This window comes from Chenopodium quinoa, unplaced genomic scaffold (assembly GCF_001683475.1).
Source record: "Chenopodium quinoa cultivar QQ74 unplaced genomic scaffold, ASM168347v1, whole genome shotgun sequence".
Taxonomy (NCBI): domain Eukaryota; kingdom Viridiplantae; phylum Streptophyta; class Magnoliopsida; order Caryophyllales; family Amaranthaceae; genus Chenopodium; species Chenopodium quinoa.
Window position 1 is genome coordinate 573,404 of NW_018742681.1, and position 24,183 is coordinate 597,586.

At 38.9% G+C, this 24,183-nt stretch overlaps 1 long non-coding RNA gene across 1 annotated transcript; it reads left to right on the forward strand.

Moving 5' to 3' along the window:
* Nucleotides 1–12,955: 12,955 nt before the first annotated feature.
* On the forward strand, nt 12,956–16,425 carry LOC110722384. Its single transcript, XR_002511587.1, has 4 exons — nt 12,956–13,196; nt 14,245–14,474; nt 15,258–15,963; nt 16,064–16,425. It is a non-coding gene; the product is annotated as an uncharacterized LOC110722384 (long non-coding RNA).
* Nucleotides 16,426–24,183: the final 7,758 nt, after the last annotated feature.

Here is a 24,183-nt window from a genome sequence, read left to right on the forward strand (position 1 = left end):
CTTCTAATGTGATTTCAAGGCTTATCCGCCTATAACTAGATAATAATGACATGTTAAGAGCAAGAATGAACTGATTTGATAAGAAATGTAGAAAATAGGCATCCTAGTAGTCATATAGGCCTTAATTGGGCCATTTTGAATGAAATTACGTCCTAAAACACTTCAATTGCTATTTTAACGTGATTTCAAGCCTTAGCCGCCTATAAATAGGTAATAATGAAATGTTAAGAGCAAGAATGAGCTGATTTGATAAGAAATGTAGAAAATAGGCATCCTAGTACTCATATAGGCCTTATTTGGGCCATTTTAGATGAAATTGCGTCCTAAAACACTTGAATTGCTCTTCTAATGTAATTCAAGGCTAAGCCGCCTATAACTAGGTAATAATGACATGTTAAGAGTAAGAATGAGTTGATTTGATAAGAAATGTAGAAAATAGGCATCCTAGTAGTCATATAGGCCTTATTTGGGATTTTGGATGAAATTGCGTCCTAAAACACTTGAATTGCTCTTTTAATGTGATTTCAAGCCTTAGCCGCCTATAATTAGGTAATATTGACATGTTAAGAGCAAGAATGAGTTGACGTGATAAGAAATGTAGAAAATAGGCATCCTAGTAGTCATATAGGCCTTATTTGAGCCATTTTGAATGAAATTGCGTCCTAAACCACTTGAATTGCTCTTCTAATGTGATTTCAAGGCTTAGCCACTTATAAATAGGTAATAATGACATGTTAAGAGCAAGAATGAGTTTACTTGATAAGAAATATAGAAAATAGGCATCCTATTAGTCATATAGGCCTTATTTGGGATTTTGGATGGAATTAGTCCTAAAAGACTTGAATTACTCTTTTAATGTGATTTCAAGCCTTTTCCGCCTGTAACTAGGTAATAATGACATATTAAGAGCAAGAATGAGCTGATTTGATAAGAAATTTAGAAAATAGGCAAAGTCGTAGTCATATAGGCCTTATTTGTGCCATTTTGGATCAAATTGCGTCCTACAACCCTTCAACTGCTCTTTTCATTTGATTTCAAGGCTTATCCGCCTATAAATAGGTAGTAATGACATGTTAAGATTAAGAATGAGTTGACTTGATAAGAAATGTAGGAAATAGGCATCTTAGTAGTCATATATGCCTTATTTGGGATTTTGGATGAAATAGCGTCCTAAAACACTTAAATTGCTCTTTTAATGTGATTTCAAGCCTTAGCCGCCTATAACTAGGTAATAATGACATGTTAAGAGCAAAAATGAATTGACTTGATAAGAAACGTAGAAATTGTCATCCTAGTAGTCATATAGGCCTTATTTGGGCCATTTTGGATGAAATTGCGTCCTAAAACACTTGAATTGCTCTTCTAATGTGATTTCAAGGCTTAGCCGCCTATAACTAGGTAATAATGAAATTTTAAGAGTAAGAATGAGTTGACTTGATAAGAAATATAGAAAATAGGCATCCTAGTAGTCATATAGGCCTTATCTGGGATTTTTGATGAAATTGCGTCCTAAAACACTTCAATTGCACTTTTAATATGATTTCAAGCCATAGCCGCCTATAACTAGGTAATAATGACATAATAAGAGCAAGAATGAGCTGATTTGATAAGAAATGTAGAAAATAGGCAAAGTCGTAGTCAATAGGCCTTATTTGTGCCATTTTGGATCAAATTGCGTCCTACAACCCTTCAATTGCTCTTTTCATGTGATTTCAAGGCTTAGCCGCCTATAACTAGGTAGTAATGACATGTTTAGAGTAAGAATGAGTTGACTTGATAAGAAATGTAGAAAATAGGCATCCTAGTAGTCATATAGGCCTTATTTGGGATTTTGGATTAAGTAGCATCCTAAAACACTTGAATTGCTCTTTTAATATGATTTCAAGCCTTAGCCGCCTATAACTAGATAATAATAACATGTTAAGAGCAAGAATGAATTGACTTGATAAGAAATGTAGAAAATAGGCATCCTAGTAGTCATATAGGCCTTATTTGGGCCATTTTGGATGAAATTGCGTCCTAAAACACTTGAATTGCTCTTCTAATATGATTTCAAGGCTTATACACCTATAACTAGGTAATAATGACATGTTAAGAGCAAAAATGAGTTGACTTGATAAGAAATAAAGAAAATAGGCATCCTAGTAGTCATATAAGCCTTATTTGGGATTTTGGATGAAATTGCGTCCTAAAACACTTGAATTGCTCTTTTAATGTGATTTGAAGCCTTATCCGCCTATAACTAGGTAATAATGACATGTTAAGAGCAAGAATGAGCTGATTTGATAAGAAATGTAAAAATAGGCAAAGGTAGTCATATAGGCCTTATTTGTGCCATTTTGGATCAAATTGCGTCCTACAACCCTTCAATTGCTCTTTTCATGTGATTTCAAGCCTTAGCCGCCTATAACTAAGTAATATTGACATGTTATGAGAAAGAATGAGTTGATTTGACAAGAAATGTAGAAAATAGCTGAAGTAGTAGTCATATAGGCCTACGTAATAAATTTTTGCCTAACTTAAATTGTAATTGTTTTTTTACATACATAACCTAAGTAATTAATTCTAACATAATTTTTGTTTTTCCAAGTTTTGCAAGGTACAGAAAGGAGGTCCATTGACGAGCAAGGAACTTAATGAAGTTCGAGATATGTTGGCGTCTTTCATCACATTTAATTTATTTTGAACTTGTTAACTACATTAATAATTAGTATTGTTTGTAAATATGACACGTTGTTCTTCTATAAGGAGTTGTAAATATATATGACACTTCATTGTATTGCATTTGGGATTATTAATTCATATCTATGTATTGTTGTTATTATTTCAATTTACAAATTATTATATTATTATTGTTATTATTATTATTAATAATATTATAATAATAATAATTATTATTATTATTATTATTATTATTGTTATTATAATATATATTGATGGTAGAATTAATGAAGGATGTGCAGGTTTGTATTATTATTATTAGTATTAATATAATTATTTATAGCCAATTTTTTTTAAAAAAAAAGGGTTTTCGCACCGGTTCACAGACAGAACCGGTGCTAAAAGTATTTAATATTTAAGGTGCGCAGGACTTTTAGCACCGGTTCTAAGCAAAAACCGGTACGAAAAGTGTAGTTTTTGGCACCGGTTCTCACCGGTGCGAAATGTATGGCGTTTTAGCACCCCCCAAATAAGGACCGGTTCAAAACCGGTGCGAAATGGGGGGTTTGAACCGGTGCGTATTACGTGTTTTCGCCTAGTGTTTATTTCTTTGATTAATTATGTCTTGTTTAAGGTGTTTTTCTTAGTTTAGATTTAATTATGTGTGAGTTGTTTATTTCTACGGTTCCTGGGGATCCATAAATAATATGAAGAAATGATTTATCATTGTTGATTGTTAATGCTTAGATTAATTTCCTATTGACTGATTTAATGCTATGCAATTAGATTTGGCCAGGCTTAATTGTATGAATTATGCAATATTGATTCGAGATTACACAGATGAGAATTGATGTTTAGGCTTAGTTTCAATTGGCAGGTTAATTTATAAATGGTTAAGTCAAGATTAGAGAGATGCGATTTAATACCGCTAGATTATTCTGTGATTGTAATATGTAGCGAAAGCCCTTTATGATCTGGTTAATTTATGCATTGATAATTGATTGTTGTCTTTCATCCCAGAGTATTATTTATTGGTGAACGTATACCCTAGGCTTTGATGTATTGTTATTCTTATAATTCTTAATCGCGTTAGTTTATTTATTCCCTTTAGTTTGTACTTAATAATTTTGATTATATTAATTTATTAGGAATAGAAGAACATTGTTTCCCTGTGGATTCGACCCTACTTCCCTATCTATTAGTGGTTATAGGAATTAATTTTGATTAGTTGATATGACTTTGCCCTGCAAAAATTTGGCGTCGTTGCCAGGGAAACAATTTTATTTTTATTTCTGATTATTTTTGTAGTCTAGATTATTTTCTTTCGTCTCAGAGAACATATGTTCTTTGGGACAATTTCTCATATTTGTTGTTTAGTTCTTTGTTTATGCCCAAGGGTTCTAGATCAGGTTATATTTTCCTTTTAGAATTTGATTGATTTGTACCGATAATCCGTGGTATTCGAGACAAAATCCAATAAACAATTCGTGCATTGCACTGGCACAAAACTAGTTATATGAAAACACAAACTATATACACCACATATCCTCCTTTCCATCATCTTATTATTTGTTTTGTAATTTTTTCATGAAAAAACTTTTACAATTCTTCTTGTCTTAACACACTATCTTTCCCATTCAACTGCAACATTTAAATCCCTTCAACATTCTTCAGCAATTTTATCTACCTATTCTATTCACAGACAAGTAATTCTTTTCTCCCCTTCTCCGTAACTTTCATTGAATTACTTGATAGATTTTCAACTACGCATGCAATGATTACAATATTTTTTTTCTAAAACATTCAGTGAGATTCCAAGGGACAAAAAATTGTTAACGTTTTTTCTTTTCCAATTTTCTACTACATACTCGGGCAGCTAACGCGCGCGATGCACGCGCCATAGCTAGCCATATCTAGAATCTCTTTCGGTTTAGTCTTGCATCACAAATTTAGTTATTATTGGTAGCATTAATGAGATAAAATATATAAACAAATATATTTAAGGGTTAAATGTCCCCACATTACTTTTAAGAGTTAAAAAAAGAGGTAATTATCATTAATGAGGACAAATAAGTAATAAACATTTTAGATGGTATAATTGTCCAAACATCATTTATTTAAAAAAACTTGTACATATTAATGAGGGCATATATATAAATACACATTTTGAAGGGTATAATTGGTATAACACTATTTATAAGAGTAATCTTGTACTTTTTATAAGGTAGGGATAGGGATAACCCGTGCATGACATGAGCCAAAATGCTAGTTTATATCCATATAACATAGTATATTCGTTAGCAAAATAATTTCACTATACAATTATCTGTAAATTAAAAATTAAAATAAAATGAGTATGACCAAAGAAATAAATAAATGATAATAATATAGATATCTTGGTAATAACGTTATCTGTATATGTAATATATATTACCTTATTCAAAGTAATCATTTTTGAATAATACGAAAAACCTAACAAAAGGTACAAAATATAAGAATATTTTAACTAAACATGTTCTCATATGATATTAATTAGGGGAGTCAATTTGGGTAAACAGTTCGATTTTGGGTTGGGCTTATTGGTTTTGGGTTATAACGGGTCAGTTTTATAATGGGTTGAAATGATTAGCAGGTCGGTTTTGAAAATTATCGGGTCAGTTTGGTTTGGGTTATTTTATTGCGGTTTCTATTCGGGTCGGGTCCTAATCGGGTCAGGTTGTAATCGGTTCGGGTCATAATTAGTTTGGGTTGAACCGGGTCGGTTTAAAAATGAGTATAGCAAATTTAAAGCGGGTTTCGGTTCAAAACGATTTGGGTCCTAATCGGGTCGGGTTGTAATCAGTTCGAGTCATCATCAGTTTGAGTTAAAGTGGGTCGGTTTGAAAATGGGTTTCGATTCAATACAGATCGCATGAAATCAAGTCAGGTCATTATCGGATTAGGTCATAATCTGTTTGGATTGAACTAGGTCAGTTTGAAAATGGGTTTAATGATGAGTTGCATTTTATGGCACTCATATGGTAGTATTTTAGGGTGTTTTTTCTTTCTTTTTATAGCTTTCTTTCCTATTACTTGCTTAGTTTTGTTCATTTGTTCCTTCGTTCCTTTATTCTTGCTTATTTCGTGTTTTTGTTCATTTTTGTAGATTTTCTCGTGCTTTCTCTTTTATTTGTTGTTCTTTGTTTGTTTGTAGGACTAAGGTGAAGCTCGAGACCCATCGTGATGATTTTCCATGGTGGAAGAGGCTTTTTGATGCATGTTTGAAGCTTATGGATACTCACAAAGCAAGAGATGGCTTACTCCAAGACTTGGTGGTTGCGCTCTCATGATGCGCTCTCATAAATTTCCAGTATTGAACCCACCATAAAGTCCATTTTGAATCTTCCATGCCTAGTGACTATTATGAGGGTCGCATCATTCACACCATGGACGCACCGAAGGAGTGCCCTGCTCTAGGCAGCGCGGGCGCGCAGGATTTCTTCGCGGGCGTGCCACCTGTAGTCTATGTTCCATACCCAGATTATCGCGGGCACACCGGATGATGAGAGGGCGCGCTCTACTAGTTTGCCTTATCTTCCTCCTAGTTAGTTATACTATAAATAGTTTTTTTCTTCTTATTTCTCATTAAGTAGTTTTTCAATGTAATTTTGAGGTTAATTAGAAAGATAAAGCAGAGAGAGAATTTGTTGATTACAACTTTAATCTTCATCTCAATTCAATTCAAGCACAATTTCATTTTGATCATCAAGTTTATGAGAGTTGTCTACTTCTTACTTTCAATTCCTTGCACTTTAATATTGTTGTTGATGTAATTTGAAGTTTACTTTGATTGTTTGATTTAGATTAGTTTGATTGATTTAGTTTTGATTTCAAGTGCAATTATGATGATGTTGATGATGATTAGCTTAGCTTACTTCCTTTAATTAAATATTCTTAGTGAGTAGTTTGTTTAGCTAGGGTGAAGGGGAAGCATGCATGATTGATATATTATTTTTAATTTGGGGATTTTTATTGATTTATTGTTGTAATTAAATTGATTGATGGATTTGTGCATGTATTTTGGCTTGATAGGAGTAGCTAACCTAGATTGCCATGCTAGATTGCATTGTTGATCCTAATGACATGACCACTTGATTTAGGATTATCAATTACCAATTGGTTTGAATTGTGATTCTACTAGTTTGTCATTCATAGTGGAAAGCTAGCTTGACAATTAAATGATAGCCCTTTGAACTCTTTGATTGCATTTGCCATTAGTCCTTGTAATGCTCTTTTGATTCAATTTCCCCAAAATTAGCTTTGTCTATCACGATTGTATGCGGAGCCTAATCCCTAGCGTTTTTAGTAGTTGATATATTCTTGAATTCTTGTTGTTTGTTAGCTAGTTTGACCACAATCCTTCTCCCCTTACTTTGAAACAGCTTAGCTTTAAGACTTTGGTGATATGCAACCCATTCTCCGTGGACCGACCCAAACTTGCCCAAATACTAGGTTTGACTTTGGATTTATAAATTTTTTTGGCTTAGGTGAGCTAGTCCAACGCCATTCCCCAGCAACGACGCCATTTTCACAAGGGAAAAGTAGGTCATTGACTAATCCTCCCTAAGGTCAAACAAATTCTATAATCACTTAACAAACCTAAATACAAGTATAGACGTAAGTCAAGGGTCGAACCACTAGGAACGGTTATGCTCAAGTGCTTTCAAATTATGCCTAAGCTAGGTCGAAGTCAAAGGTATGGATAAGGAGGTAACTAACACTAGCTAACTACAAGAGCTAAGCAAACAAACCAAATACTATGGAATGGGGATCCACATGCATTCATGATAATCAAGCTAATTAGCAATCCAAGCAATGTAATGACAAATAGTAGGAGCAATTAGAAGCATTCAATTAATCATCCTCATATTCTCTAACCTAGATCCCTCTAGTGTTAAACAATAAGAAGAAACATAATAAAAAATATGTACTAATTATGATCAAACCAATATTAAGTGGTCATGTCAATCAATTCAATCATACAATCAAGTTAAGCATCATGGTTAGTTATTCCAATCAAACTAAATAACATGCAAACCTCTATCAATCAATTTAATTACAACACAAGAACTACTCAAATTCTCAATTCAATCTTAACAATCAATCATTCAAGCTTCACCCAAACCCTAGCAAGCAACTACTCACTAACAATCATCATCAAGTCAAACAAGCAAGTAAATGAAATCAAGAATCAATCAAACATCAACAACAACTAATCTAATCAAGAATTAAGCAACAAAACTAAATCAAACAAACATGAAATTAAAGAAAGAAATAACAAGAGATAGAGTAAGAAATGCTCATTGATAATTGAGAATATCTTCAATACAATTGTCACCCTTGCATCTTCAATCTCTCAAATCACCATCGAAATCCATCGCTTTCTCTCTCTAAAACTACTCCTAAAACTAAGCCTAAAACTAGAGAGAGAAGCTCTCAACCTGAGCTAAAATATGAGGAAAAATATATGTGAAAACTTACAACAAAAATTGGGTTTAAAGAGTATTTACATGAGACGGAAAACGAGCTTGAAATAACCCGAGAAATAGGGCCACAGCACAGGTGGGCTGCGCATTTGCGCCCGTCTAAGGTTTCTTCGAAGTTTCGCAGCTCCGTGCGCTCGCAAATGGATTCTCGTGTGTGCACGCAATATCTTCGTGATAGTCACCAAGCATGGAAGATTCAAATTAAATGGAGCTTTGATATGGATTTTAATGGTTATAACCTTCGGTTTGGGATCTTGAGTCTCGGTTAAGAAACACTAAGTAACACAAGCTTAAAACCTAAACTAGGCCAAGAATTGATCGATGGATAATAGGTCGTTACTACTACCTAGATCAAATATACAGTTTTTATCTCCTAACCTAGCTCTATCAATTTTAATTTAGATAGTGGCAAGTTAGGGTCGAATCCCAAGGAAACGGGGTTATTGCACAATCAATGCGAAATCTAGGATATATTGCAAGTGACAAAAAGGGTATTATGGTTTTTTTTAAGAGTTCTATGATCAAACTATCTACCAAAAGGGACTAAATTAAACCAACATTAAGAAGATTAAACTAGACACTCTAAAATGAAGATGAAGAACAAGATTATAGAGATAATAATGGCAAAAAGCACTAGGGAGAGGGGGTTCCAATCATGACCACAAGACACTAAGGAAAATCAATAAGGAAATATACCAAGGAGTTCAAACTCTACTCAAAGCCATTCATTCTCACACAACTACTCAAAGCAAGTCGATGAAGTCAATCAACCCTAAACTAGATCATTCTCATGCATCTAATCTAGGACTAAAACATTGGGGTTATAGGTGCACACAATAACTCCAAGCATATTTAAGCACACATCATCAACCCAAGGTAAAATCCAATCAATAATTAGTAGGAACTCAAATAAACATGATTTTCACCCCCTTCCCTAGCTAAAAATCTAAGCTAGAGAAAGGGGAATAGCCATGACAACTAAACCTAACATGTATTCAATCCTAATACAACCTAGCATGATTCTAAGTCAAAGAGAAATCAATGAAACCAATAAAGCATGGAAATTTATGGAAGAAAGCATAAATAAGAGCAATAGAACTAATAAAACTAAAACTAGAGAATAAGGAGGAAAGATCACTATTATAAATGTTGAAAGATTACCCAATCATCAAGTAGTTGCAACCATCTAGAAGAAAGCTTGAATATTTGATTACAAAGATTAAATCTTGAAGACTAAGTGTTTTCTCTCTCTAAAAGACATGAATTTTCTCTCTCTACAAAGTGTTTTGATGCCAATGGAATAGTTGATGATTGAAAACTCAAGCTCAAGACTATTTATAGTCTTCTACTATAATGAGGAAAATGGGCAAGGGAGAGGGCTCTCCGAACAGGCTGCCGCGCCTTCTCCAAGCTTGGTAAGAAGTTCACCAGACCCAGATCGCCGCGCCCGCGGCCATCAACGCCGCGCCCGCGGCTGGCCATCTCCCAGCCATCTCCAGAATCTTCCTCATAGCTCAGTAACCCCCTGTCCGCGCCCACGGCTGTGAGGCCCGCGCCCGCAGCTAGCTGGAGCAGCTTGCCCTCTCCTTTGCAGCATCTCCTCTTCCCTTGACGAGCCTCCTTAGCAACTCCACTCCTTCTAGCAATCCAAAATTCTCCCATGAGTGCTAGGAGCTATCAAAACACACAAATAGAAGGTAAAAAGTAGAAGAAAAGATAAAAGGAAACGGAAAACACGAGAGGGACCTAAAGTAACTAAAATAGGAGTAAAAATGGTAAGAAAAGGTGCAAACAAGTGACAATCGGGGGAATTCACTAGTGAAAGAGGTTGAGATGGTGGCATAAATGCCACTCATCAAGAATACACAAGCACAAGCTTACGTAAAACTTTATAAATTTCAAATCAAATAATCTCTGAATTTTATTAATGAAAATAAACATATTTATAAGGCATACATGCCATGCCAACTAGGATTTTAAAAGATAAAATAATCCTAAAGTAATTTATTCCTAAAGTGAAAATCTTAATTATATCTTATTAAAAGATAAAAATGACGCCACTCAATCTCACGGTTAATAGACGACTCAATCAAAATTAAAGAAACTAATTAAAATCGTAATCATGATGCCTTTGATCCTCATCAAGCTTATAGTGGGTTCAACACCATCGTTCATGAGAGCGCGGCTTGAGAGCGCAAGAGCTAGAACTTGGAGTATGTCGTTTCATACTTCTTCAGCTTTCCAAAAGCAATAAGCTTGCACCAAAGGCATCTTCCAACTTGGTGAGGCACCAATATCAAGATTCGAACCTCATAGAGTACCTACAACCACGAAAATAGAACAAATAAAGGAGAAAACACAAAAATAACCACAAAAGTGAACAAAAACACAAAATAAGCAAGAATAAAGAAACTAATGCACAAATAAACAAAACCAAGCATTTATTAAGAAAGAAAGCTATAAAAGAAGGTAAAAACAACCTAAAAAGTCATCAAATGAGTACCATAAATGAAACTCATCATTTAACCAGTTTAAAGCACGTTTTAGTTCAAATCATATTGGGTTTAAATCCAGTTGGATCATTATCGAGTCGGGTTAATCAGATAATGGGTAGGAATGGGTTAGGTTACAATTGAGTTAAGTCTTAAATAAGTTGGGTTTATCGAGTAATAGGTTGAAACGGATCATATCATATATATATTGGGTTACGGGTTGTAAATGACTCAGTTATAACGGGTTACGGGTTGCAAACGGTTCGGTATCAATGGGTTACGGGTTGTAAACGATTTGGTCTCAACGGGTTAAGGGTTGAAAACGGTTTGGTCACAACGGGTTTCGGGTTATAAACAGTTCAATCACAACGGGTTACGGGTTGGAACGCTTTGAGTTTATCGGATTTTTACCAGGTTTAGATAGTTTCGACTTAAAATGGGTTGAGTAACTATCGGGTTCTGACGTAATCAATTCTATGAGTTAATTATGGAGTCATGTTGAATTTACCCAACAAGTTTTCGAGTGAACCCTATTATAAGTGGTGACTCATTTAAAGTATAATCAAAGTGGACCTATACAAAACTAAATAGTCCAAATTAAGTTGTCGTACTAAAAATATGCTTAACTCCCTCGCAAGAAGGGTGGATTGCAAAAATCAAGTTACGCATGTACGTTTTTACACCATGTTTAAACAGAGGTAGAGTTGCAAAAACTAAGTTCCACAATATCATTAGCACAAATACCCACACAACATTAGAGAAACGTCAATGCCAAATATGTTGTTTCAAAGTGCAATCAAACACTAGTTTAGAAAAAACGTAAGATATATAAGGGGATGTAGTACAAGAGTTAATTTTTTGGTGTTAAGAGAGCCATAAGGGCATGTGATGATTGAGTATCGATCTCAGGATCACCTTGAATCGGGACCTGAGCTATCCCTCACTCTATATAGTACAAGAGTTATTAAAGAGTAGTATATTCATAGCGTGGAAAAAAACATGAAAGGGCCCCTATTAGATCTTTGATAACACATCTTCTAAAATCCATAGTTTTTTTAGGATGCATAGCAAAATTCTTCATTTGAAATAATGCATCTTCAAAGCATTTAGACACAAGAATTTATATGTTAGCTATTCCCACATAGCTCATCATGTGCATAATATCGCCTAATAATCCAATTCAGTCTTATATTAAAATCAATTTTAAGGTCATTATAACAAAGAAATTAAAAGTGGTGTGTGTATTAAAGCACAATAATACAAAATTATACATATAAAAGAAAGCATAGTAGCAAAATAGTGTGAAATGTTAATAACTTAAAGATATACATCATACCAATCTTAAGATTCACATAATAACATTTTTATTTCACATATCCCCTGGCCTATACATTATTATTAGTTACCGTTAGCCTTAAAACTCAATATCTTTCCAACAAAATATATAAAGAAATTGTGCTCTACCTCCTTTCCCCTCAATATTTGCTTCACTTTAATTATTCCAATACTCAGAATCACTACAACATAAACGAGCAAAAGCAACGGTCAAATGCAACGGTTAAAGCTAATGCAACGGTCTGATGCAACGGTGATAACTAATGCAATGGTTCAATGCAACGAATAAGGCTAATGCTTTGTAAGCTATTGCAACGGTCCTAACATAACCATTGCATCAGCCTATCAAATGCAACGGTATTTTTGGCTATTGCAACGGTCAAAAAATGACCGTCGCATTAGGTGTTAAAATGTGAAAATGCAAAAATGCGCCTTGTTTCCCGTTTCCAATATTTTCCGAAAATTTGAAATCCACTAGTAGAAAAAATGACAAAGGCACCCCACCTTTGGCACCGGTTTTTTCAAAACTGGTGGTTAAAAAAACGGGCGGGATTGAAATACAAGCTTTTGGCACCGGTTCCAGCCAAATCGGTGGCAAATTATCTTTTTGGCACCGGTTCAATAAAAAAGATATTTTTTTAAAAAAAAAAGGGGAGAAAGGGATTTGGCACCGGTTCGATTCGAACCGGTGCGAAATCTATTGTAAAATAAAAAAAAAAAACCCGGATATACTCTTTCTTTCTCTTGCTTTCATTTCCTCGATCTTTCCTCCTCTCTCATCTGATCTGCCTCTCTCTCTCCTCCATTGAAGCGTACTCGAATTTCTCCATTAAAGGGGCTTCTGAGCTTTCTCTCAGCACTTTCCTCAAACTCCTTCTCTCTCCTTCGATCTCTATAACCGCCACTTTCCCTTTCCTTTCATCTCTCTTTCGATCTCCTTCTCCTTCTCTCTTTGAGGTTAGGGTTTCTGGGTGCGTCTATTTTGAATCAATTCGATGTGCGTGCGTCTTCAACAACAACAAATTCGAATCGATTTCGAACCAAAAATCAGAAATTCGAGTTTAGGGTTTTTAAGGGTTTCGTCTGTTGAAGTTGGCGGCACCTTCTTGCGAGCCTTATTGCGACCTATGCACCCTTCCCCGATTTCGTTGTGGAGTTCTTCAGTTGTGCTCCATCAATCAAGGTTTTCCTCTTTCTTTTTTTTCAGTTGCATTCGATCTTAGGGTTTTTCTGGGTTTGTAATGAAATTATTGGTTTTGTTTGTGTTTTTTTGATGAAATTATCTTGTTAGTTGTTTTGTTTTGATGTTTTTTTTTTTTTTTTTTTTATTTTTTTATGGGTATCTTCTGTTTTCAATCTGATTATAGCTCGATTAATATGATTGTTGGACCATTTTTGGTTTATAATGTTTTGCTTTGATTTCATCTTATAGTGTTAAGAAATCCTACAAATTTCGGAAGGAAATTTGTAATTTCATGAAATCATCAACTTTAGTATAAGTTTGAATTCAATAGAGTTTCGATCTTGGTATTAAAATGCCTTAATTTCTGTTGCAAGAATCTAATTGGGTATGTTTGGAAATTGGGGGTTCTTATGTTCTGCATTGGATTTTTTGAGTAATTAATTTGAGCAGGAATTTTATTTTTAATAATGGAGTGTTGGTTTTTGGAATCGGGACTTTGGATTAATGCAATGGGGTGTTTGCTTTTGGTGAGTTTGGCTTCTTTGATCTGCTTGACCATTGTTCCGATTTTATGTGGTGAGTTTACTCCTCATTTTCTTTTGTTATTGGGTGCAGTGGCTTGTTTTGGTGGTCTTGTACTGTAATACCTCATATATTAGTGCAATAAAGATGTGATGAATGGTCTATATATGTTTGAAACTAGGTTGGTTTTTGTTACTTGGGAAAAACCTAATTAAGTTTCTTAGACTAAAACTTGGATTCGAGTATGTTGATAGCGAGGCTGATAAGCTTTAGAAATACAAACACAATTGTGACGACTTAAAGCTCAGAACTATAGAAGAAAATTGGATTTTCAGGTTTAAAAGATTTCTTTGATTATTTGATGATATCTGTGTCAATTATCTTTACTGTGATCTAGTGTAACTTTTTTTGGTAAGTTTAAACTTGATGCCTCATAAGGCTTAATCTATGATTTGGGCTGTGTTGTTTCGTTTTTCTATATCATTGTAGGCTTTAAACTGGAATAAAAATTAAGCTTACTTTTCAGGTTTGATCATCTTTTCTAAATGGCATCAGCAGCCTCTATAGCCTTTATGTCATATTTAGATTGCTGCCAGGGTATCCAGCTACAAAAGGGCAGATTTCCAATTGCATATGAAAGTCAAGGAGCATCTCTACTGCCAGCCTTGTCTTTCCTGTCTCTACACCATCGAAATCGCATAGGGCTTCTCAGAGCTACACGACGCCCTCCGGTAGTCTGTGCACGCCACCCCAAGAGTAAGTACTTACCCCACATATCTCTCATCTACAGCTATATTTTCATATATCATCCTTATTTCAACTACAAGTTAAAGCTTTTAGGCGGTAATATGATATTTTCATGTGGACACCCCATGAATTCCCTTATAGAATAGATAGGGAGCTGGTTTTCAACTATCCTCACTGGGTATAGCTCTAAGATTTATAGGATGTGAGGTTTATCCAAAGTCTACTTCTTGGTACTTAGTTGTGAGTACTTAGTGTGTCTTAGCCTAGCTGTCTCATAAGCCTCTGTTAACCTTGTAATGGTGAAATTGCATCACTCATATCCTGTTACTTCCCTAAAATATCTGTGTAATATCTTTACTATTGAAATCAAGTGTATAGATTTTGTATTGAGGTCTTCAGGAATTTTGGAAAAGGTTTTATATGGGCTAGACATAAGTGAGTGATTTTATGATTTTATTATTTCTTGAAATGTGTTATTACTCCAAAAACATACCATCTGATCTTTAGTGATTATCGGCCAATGTAACTTGCTCATTTTCCATAATTTAGAAGTCAGTTATTGTATATTTGGGGCCAGGGGAATTAACAACATATTTTTTAGTCTTGAAGCATGCTATTGTTGCTAGAGACCAGTAACTAATTTTGGCTTGTTCAGCCTCCTGCAGTCCTGCTTTTCAAAGTTTAGCTTTTGAGATATGAGAATAATGATGAAAAAGTAATAAGGATGATGAAAAAGTAAAGTTTGCACATATGCTTATTTTGGTGGACTTATGGTTACTATTTATCTTGCAGTTTTCTAAGGATGGTGTGAAGTATATTGAAGAGATAAAAATGAGAGTGAACCTTGTTATCCCAACTCCACCATCTCCAGAGTTCCTATTAAGGACAGGATGCCACGTGCCTGTGCGTGGAGTCAGCGGTTCGAGAAGAAGTCCGTTGACCGCCTCTGATCGATACGGTTATTGCTTGACAAGATGTCCCCTTAGAGGTAAAGTGTATAAATTATTTCTAATTTTATATTGTGATGCATTAATTATATGAATCTTACTAATTTGAAAAAATGTGCAGGTGAACTGGATGTCTTTCGGCCAGAACCCTAGTAATAGGGTACCCAGGACCCTCTACACGAGACTGATTCAGTATCGTGAGATCGTAGAGACGTACATGCCTCAGCGCTGTCTTCGCCAGCTTGGATTTGTCCAAATTGTCCCTCCTCCACCAGCATGGCCCAGTAAGGCGGTCCAATTTGCGTCGTCGAAGGAATACATCGTCCAATGGCCAGAAAGCATGATTGTCACGTGGGAGCAGTTTCCGATGGTTGCCCACCTATATATGGACTGCGGAGCTGCAGAGGCTGCCAATTGGGGTGCCTCCCATGTGTGACCACCACAACATGAAATGGTACAGCCGGCATTCGCACCCGAGGTTGATCAGAGACCTCCACCATGGCGACGACGCCAATGATGATGATGTGCCACCGCCCACTGCCGTGGATGCGGTATGTCTCATAAAACATTTATTGTTGTGTGTTTTTTTATTTTTATTATTATTATTATTATATATCGTTATTGAATTTCATGTTTTTTTGTTGTGTGTAGTGGATGGGAAATATGATGCAGCTGGGACAAAGAGTCTTTCAGGAGAGGGACAACATGACGACTGCATCAGGCAGAGCTGTTATTGATGATATGGAACGGGCCCTTGCGCAGTGGCAGTGGGTGTCAAAGAGGGATTACTGATCTGTTGACAGTTTATTTATAGAGCATTTTGTATATTATCATAGTAGTTTGTAAAATCTGACATTATCGTTTAACTTTGTAACATTTGACATTATCATTTTAAGTTTTTAAAATTCGACATTATATTTTTAGTTTGTAACGCGCAAATACTAATTAGTATGCATGCAAGATATAAATTTAGTTAAAATTAAAATACAAAAAATAAATAAATGGAATAAAAATAGCAATACAAATACAAGGTTACATAGAAAAGGTATACGCATGAAAAACTAAAAGGCACCTAGGTTGTTCCAATGACGCATCCGGTCATGATACAGAACATCCCAACCCTCTACGCTTGGTCTGCGAATGGTGTACCACCGAGGTATGATCGGTGGCACCGGAAAATCGGATGACAAGTCCAATCGAATGAAATTTCTGTATGACGACCCCAGAAATGCAATAGCTAACTCTCTTACCGGTCTGGTGACAGTCGCTTGCGAACATCTAGGGAGAACCGTGGTACATGGAAAATAAGCTCGACTATGCAAATCAAGCCCGAAATGTATGACTTCACACTTGTAGATGTTTGCAACGACAAAGAGATCAAGTGGCGTATCGAACCAATGATTTTGACCGCAAGGTCCTCCTCCCCACCGGATACGCCGCAGATAACTATCCAAGTCTTAGCCGTACACATGACGATAAACAGCTCAGTTTGAGGCAATTTCACTGTACATCAACGAACGCACTAAAGCGTAGTTGTCTTCACCCAGCTGAAACACATCAGCCACGACCCGGAATCCGCAGTTACCATTTTCAACCACATCATTCCACCCGTCCAAGTATTCCATGATGATGTTAGGGATCCTGTCCTTATATGAAAACTGATTAATATCCACTCTTCTGTTGCACATATCAATAAACACAATTAACAAGTCAACAATAAACTAAACAAACATTCTAAAAAGTAAATTAAAGTAAAGTACTGTGCCGGTTCCAAGCATATTCACCGACGAAGAAGATTGACTACGACTAGATGACAATGAACGACCACGACCACGACCACGACCACGAATGTACTCAAACGCACTCCTATTCCGCCGTGCTTGTTGACCTCTAGGTCGCTCGACCCCTTCAGGTTCCTCGTGATCCAATCATGACGTGTTGAACATGTCATGAAGTATGTGGGTAGCATTACAAATGATTGAAGGGTAACAGGAGGGCACTCGGTCAAACATCGAACGAAACTGCTCCAACTCCTCTTGTTCACGGTCGACCGTCTGTGGAGCAGCATGCTCTCCAATAACGAGAGTCTGCCAGAGATCAACATGTAACGATGCCCTATCTTGGGTAATTACGCGGTGAATGGTGCATGCACAAGGTAGTCCATGAGTCACTGATATAGCACATCCGCACCGAATAACCACTTCATCACCCAACTCCTTCTTCCTGTTGTCCTCGTTCAGAATCAACCCCAAGCAGTAGTGTGACACACGACCATGGAGAATCTTAAATATGAAATGGCAATACATCATACCATGTCACCGTCTAGAATCCTCGAGAGAGGTCTTGATGTGCTCCTGAAAGAATTCCTTCAATACACTTGGTGAAAAGAAAACCCAAATTCACTCTATGCCCTAAATCCGCCTTTGTAGCAAGCCACAAGATCCGGATTTCTTCCGAGGTAATCTTTCCCAATTCTTCCGAGGTAATCTTTCCCAAGTCTTGTTTGTTGAAAATCATGTGCCCAAGGATGCTATGAAGAAGTCTGATAGCTGGGTGCATGATTTGACTAGCCAATGAATATTTGGCATTGAAAGAATCCATTATGGAGATGCATTTCCACCACTCGAGGGGGTTATTATCACGAAGAACTTCGTGCTCAGGAAAGAACATGTCAGCGTCAGGGTTGAGGTCTAGGTGTTGGTTGAATTGGCGAAGGTTTATTGTTTCATTTTTATTGAAGAGTTGGAAAGAGATGGTGAGATCCGTCTCCTGCGGCGTGGCATTCGAATGAGGCTAGGAACTCAAGGGATGGTTCTTTGTATGTTTGATATACGTTTGCCACAAAAGAACCTAACCATAGATTGTTGAATAAGAACCAACAATCGTCATCGATGCCAAGTTTGGTTGTTGAAGGTTGGTGGTAATTTTTAATGTGTCTAAATTTCAGATTTTGCAAGTTATCATAGATGGTTTTGTGGTTTTTTTTGTGAAATTTGAGAGGTGGCAAAGGTGGTGGTGGTGGTTGTTCATCGGGTTGGGGGTTTTGGGAGGTAGAACCTTGGGGTTCCTTCCCACTCTTTCTCTTTTTTGAATTGAACACCATTTTAATAATCACCCAAGTTCAATCAAATCACAACTCAAATCACATAAACAATCCCACTAGTTCAACAAGCCTTCACAATTTCCACAATTTAAAATTCATCCAACAACACTAATCAATCAATACTACCCACCAACAATCAACAAGATCAACAAATAATCAACAATCAACCAAGCTTAAGAAGATACTTCAACACAAATTGGCATGCATACATCAAAAATCCCCAAACGAATTCATAAGAACAATAATTTATTTTTTTTTTCACCAGAGGAAAAAAAAATTGCTTAAATTTCAATTAAAACTAGAGGAGTGAAATATAGCAACAATGAGTGACCAAAATCCACTCCAACTAGCCTTAAGAAGAAGAAATCCAAGCAACCTTCAAGAATTATGCAATGGAGAAACCGTGAGATACCGAATCTTAAACGATAAATTTTCGGATTTTGATGAGGAAATTCGAGAAAAAGTGAAGGAATTTGATGATTTTTGATATTTTAGATGATTTTGTGAGGTAAGGGAGGTTAGGGTTTGAGGCAGTATGAAGTTTTAGAGAGGGAAATGAAAGAGGATGTCTAAATATGGGAGAAATAAGGAGGGGCATAGCTGCTGATGAAAAGAAGCTGGGGTTCGCATACCCGATTTTGCTCTCAACTCTACATGTTGTAGTGTTTCCAAAAGAAAGAACTTGGTTTGTCCAATATTTAACAAACTTTTTCCTGCGAGGTATCTGTTTCGGGGTTTTCTGATGTCCTGCGGGAGAGTTACAATTCCGAGACTGGAACCGGACGCCTGTACCTGCAAAACAAACGGATGCTCCGGATGATTGGAGATCCGCCTCCGACGGTCAAGTTAGTACTTGATTAAGGAGTAATTAATGCGGAAATTAAAGTGATTGGGTCTCTCTAGGTGAGAGTGTTTAATGTGTGTAATCTGCTTTTTTAGCATGTTATCTCCCTTAATGAGGATTAAGGGAGGTATTTATAACCTCGGGAAACGTGCCAATCTAGGTTTAGGTTAACCTTGGGCTGATTGGGCTTCCCTCGGAAGTTGGGCCTAGGTGACCGGTTATCCCAGGTGTCATGGGAAGGACACGTGTCGTGTCGTAATTGGTCCAAGGTGGACGGATCATTGCTTGACACGTGGCAGGCTCCTATTGGCCCATGTGACGGACACATGGCGGAACCTGATTGGTCCACTTGTCAGATGGTGATTGGTGGGAGCAAAATCCCCTAATCATTTGCCCCTCACAGGTGGCACGTGACTGGTCACGTGTTACCTGTGACAGGTGTCGCACTGTAACAGGCGACGGCCTGCTACAGGTGTCACTCGGCGAAAGGCCGAGAGATTCTCCCGCCCAAATTATGAATTCTGGAAGTGACCCTTCGCCTTCTCACTTTGCCTATATAAAGGAGTGTTGACTTCGGTCATTTTCACACTTGAGAATTTGTGAGAGAACATTCGGACCCCTGAACTTGCTCTGACATTTTGGACCCTTTGTGCCTACCGCCTGCTCTAACAAGCCGACTGCACAGGATTTTCAGAACTCCATCAACGTCACTCGTTCAGGTAACCGTCGGTTCTCTTACTCTTAATTTTCTCTTTACTTTATTCTTTTTTGAAATGGCACCACGGAAGCACACGACACGACCTAGGTTAGTGATCAGCCGGTCACCGGGGACGGCTGAATCTAGGACTAGGAGTGCCGCCTGCCCTTTGCCCTTTATACAAAGTCCGACTGTATCTGTGTCTATGCAGAGCATGATGGCCAGGACAAAAAAGACTGCCAGGATCTCAAACTCAGACGGCTCCTCCCACAGGGTGCCGATTAGTGAAACATCTGACCAGGCGCCAGATGTGGAAGTGAAACAAAGCGGCTTGGAAGCCGGCAGTTCTGAGGGAGGAGTCAAAGTGACCCCTTCCCATTTTTCAGTTGACAATTCTACATTCTCTCCTGCTCCTTTTAAAGGAGAGGAGGTGGGCCCCTCCGGGAGAGGAGAGGAGTCGTCCTCTTCGGACTCGTCAGAGGACGATTCCGAGTCTAGCTCTTCTGGCCATGCTTCCCTGGACACAGAAGAGAAAAACAGTCGCCTACAAGAGGCGAGGCTTTCTCACGCAGTTGAGAAGGGGGACGATTGGGCGGAGCCATCCGCCTCTCACCGAGAGCAAAATACCCCTACTACTGCACGGTACCTCGGGGCCGGATCACAGCCATGCAAGAGAAAGTGGAGAGCTTTATTGCAAACCACACAATGGGCCCCGGCTTTTTAGTGTTCGTGCCGGATCCAGAAGACACAGTCGTCTGGCCGGCTGGTACCAGTTATGATGGCGCCTGCTTTGGCTGCTACGAGGCGGCCATCAAGGCTAGGCTGCGCTTCCCACTACATCCGGCTGTTCAGCGGATCTTGGATGGGTATGAGTTGGGGTTATGGCAGTTAGCCCCGAACTCCTGGGTCAACGTACTCGGCTATGTGGCCGGGTGCGAACTGCACGGGGTGGAGCCGAGCTTCGAGGCTTTCGCCCACATGAACTACCTCAGCCAGACCCCTAAGGCAGGCGGTACCGGCTGGTATCAATTGACGAGCCACAGGGGCTACCTCATGACGAGAGGTAAAGCAAACAAATGGAAGGACTGGCGGAGCACCTTCCTCATCATTGAGAGTTCAGACACAGAGCTGAACAAGCGCTTCAACAGGTGGAACAGGAATCCGCCCCTTCTTGCAGGCGGCCGCAGCATGCCGCCTGTTCCCCCCAAGGCTAAGAAAGAGATCCTAGATAAAGGACTCTTCAAAGTAGAGTCGAAGGTGAACTCTACTTCAGGGGTACGAGAGCAAGTACCCCTGCACTGCGTCCCGAGCTTCAAATGGCTCTACGACGAGTACTTTTTGGCCGCCTGTGGCCTCAGCAGTCGGTGCTCAAGAGGTAGCCGGCCTGTCGAATACTCTGCTTTTCCGTGCATTTCTTGTTATGACTTTTATTAACTTTGCTATTTGTTTTTTGCAGCGGACGCCATGAGAAAAATTACCGCCTCCAAGACTGCGGCGACCATGTTGCGGGCCTCCATCATGCAACAGTCTTCAACCGACTCCCCCAACAAGGGGGCACCCTTGGTGGGCTTCGAATCTTTCACCCTCTTTTTGGAGTTGTGTTTATGCATATACTGACTTTTTTCTTCTTTTTTAGACGGGCGCTCCAAGAGCTTCTTCTTCCCAACAGCCGGATCCCAAGGCCCGGAGGACGACTGTTGCGAGCTCTCCTGGTTCTGCCAGGAAACATGCGGCGGCTGAGAAACAGCCGGCCACTTCTTCTAAAACTCCAGCTGGGCCACCTAGAAGTATGAAATTGTCCTTGTAAATTTTAGACTTGCTACCTTCTTTACTAGGTCTAATCGGTTTGTTTATGCTTGATGCAACCGGCCCTCAGGAGCCTGACTTGGTCGAGGTGGCCAAGTCTATGATCAAGGTCGTTCCTCCAGCTGAAAGGGAGGCGGTCAGGGGTGTCGGCACCCTTGACCTAGACGGGATTGCAGGGGTCCTTGCTGAGGTATACTTGGCATATTTTTGAGTATTTGATTTCCAGGACGCCTGTTTTATTTTTGTTTGGAAACTGACGCCTGTTCCCCTTTTTACTTAGGCCCTGCTCCGAGTGAACGGCCTTGGCAAGCCGCTTGACCGGAAGAACAAAGAGGTAAAGGCTGCAAAAGCTATGGCCGCCTCTGACTGTGATAAGGCAATGTTTCAAATTGCCCAAAATGAAGTTCTGACCATTGATATTCTTTATTATCAGGCGCAGGCTACCGCCGCTATCCGGGCTCAGTTAGAGGCGGCCCAGAAGAGGAATAGCGAGCTGGAGGCGACCATCAACAACCTCAAGGCCGAGCTGAAACCTCTTCGCCAAAAGATGTCCTCATACGAAACCTTGGAGAAATCCTTGGCGAGCGTAAAGGTACGCCTGGTGACCCAGGAGAAGAGTCTTACTTAGGAGCTCTCGGAAAAGGCTGAGCAAGAAAAGAAAGAGTTGGTCCGGGAGATGATGGAAGACTCTGCTCAAATCCAGCGCATGACTTGGGGCCGCCTCTTCCCCAATGCCGACTTTGCCTCATGGGAAAAAAACGTACCGCCAGTGTTCTGATAGATATAATCAAGAGATCCTGGCGGCTGCTGAGGAAGAGGCGTTGGAGGAGGAGCAGCCGGTAGTGGCGCTTGTGCCGCTTGGGGGTAATGCATCAAAGAAGGATGCAGCTGAAGCCGAGTCCAGCAAGAAGAGTTTTGACCAGGCGGCAGCTGCTGATATTGAAGATCTGCCCCCTTCTTAAGCTTTATGTCTTCTTTCCACGGCCTGCGTGCCGTTTGTTTTGTATTTACCCGGCCAGGGGACCGGGGCTCTGAATATTTTGCCGGTCTTTAATGACCGGCTTCTTTTTAATGAATTTTTTTGTTTTGCTTCAAATTTGTTTAAGTATTGAATATTCTGATCCAATTGTACACTATACCGACTGTTTTACATGGCCGATAGTTGCAGACAGGTACGGATAGTTAGTCAACGCCGCCTATGCCCCTAGACGACTGGTTGTCTGTTTTCAGGCTAGACGATCAGTCGGCCATTTATCCAATCGGTATTCGAACCATTTTAAAGATTGGATCCCCTTTAGGCAGGCGGTCCTGTCATTTGTAAAATTAACCAAGTAGGAAAGTGGTTTGACCAAGTAAACATGATTGTTACCTAGTCGCCAAGTAACTGAGTAGTAGAGGTATCAAGCGGTTGGTACCGGTTGTTCCCCTTTATTCGCCAATGTTCGTTGGCTTTTAACTCATAGGTTGTTAACCTAGCAGGAGTAGTGGTTGAGAGCCCCTGTTTGCTAAAAAAAGGCGGACGACTCATACCTTTTAGGCTCCATACTAAGTTTGAGAGAGTGACTATGAGTTAACTTTGGAGTTACTCAGTCGCCGTCACTCCTGCTTGAGTAGTAAAGGTACCAGGCGGCGGAGACCGGCTGATCCTTTTGATTCGCCAATGTTTGTTGGCTATTAACTCAAGAGGTACCCCCTGCATTTATCCCAAGTAATACAGGCGGACATCTGACTCAAATGTCAACTGCTACCACTGGTTTGGTTAGTGATAGAGTTATCCTTGTCTCAAAAACGGCTACGTGGTTGCCCTTGGGGACAGTCGTATAGGTGCCGTGTAATTAGTTTATAGAGCAATGTTCCACCCAAAAGGGAGCTGCTCTATGCGACGAATTTCATCCGGAGGGATGCCGCCGAACGCCTGCTATGATGTTGGGACAGGTCGTATTAGTTTTGAAGATTGGATCAGTTGGCTTGGCGCCTGGTCTGATCATTCGGCCTGTGGCCTTGGTTAGTTCTTGGTGAACGTAGGTGCTAAGTAAAAGGAGGGTAGCCACCTGTTTAGGCACAGGGTCGGCCAGGCCCTGATCATTTTTAGTTAAGTATAAGGGGGGTGGCTGTGTGTTTGGAACCAGTAGGCCCTCTTCTATGGAGAGTAGCCGACTATATGTCCAGACGGCATGCCCCTATGGTAAAATACTCAATGGAGAGTAGCCGACTGTAAAGGTACAGGCGACATGCCCCTCTGAAGATAGAGTAAAATACTCAATGGAGAGTAACCGACTGTAAAGGTACAGGCGGCATGCCCCTCTGAAGATAGAGTAAAA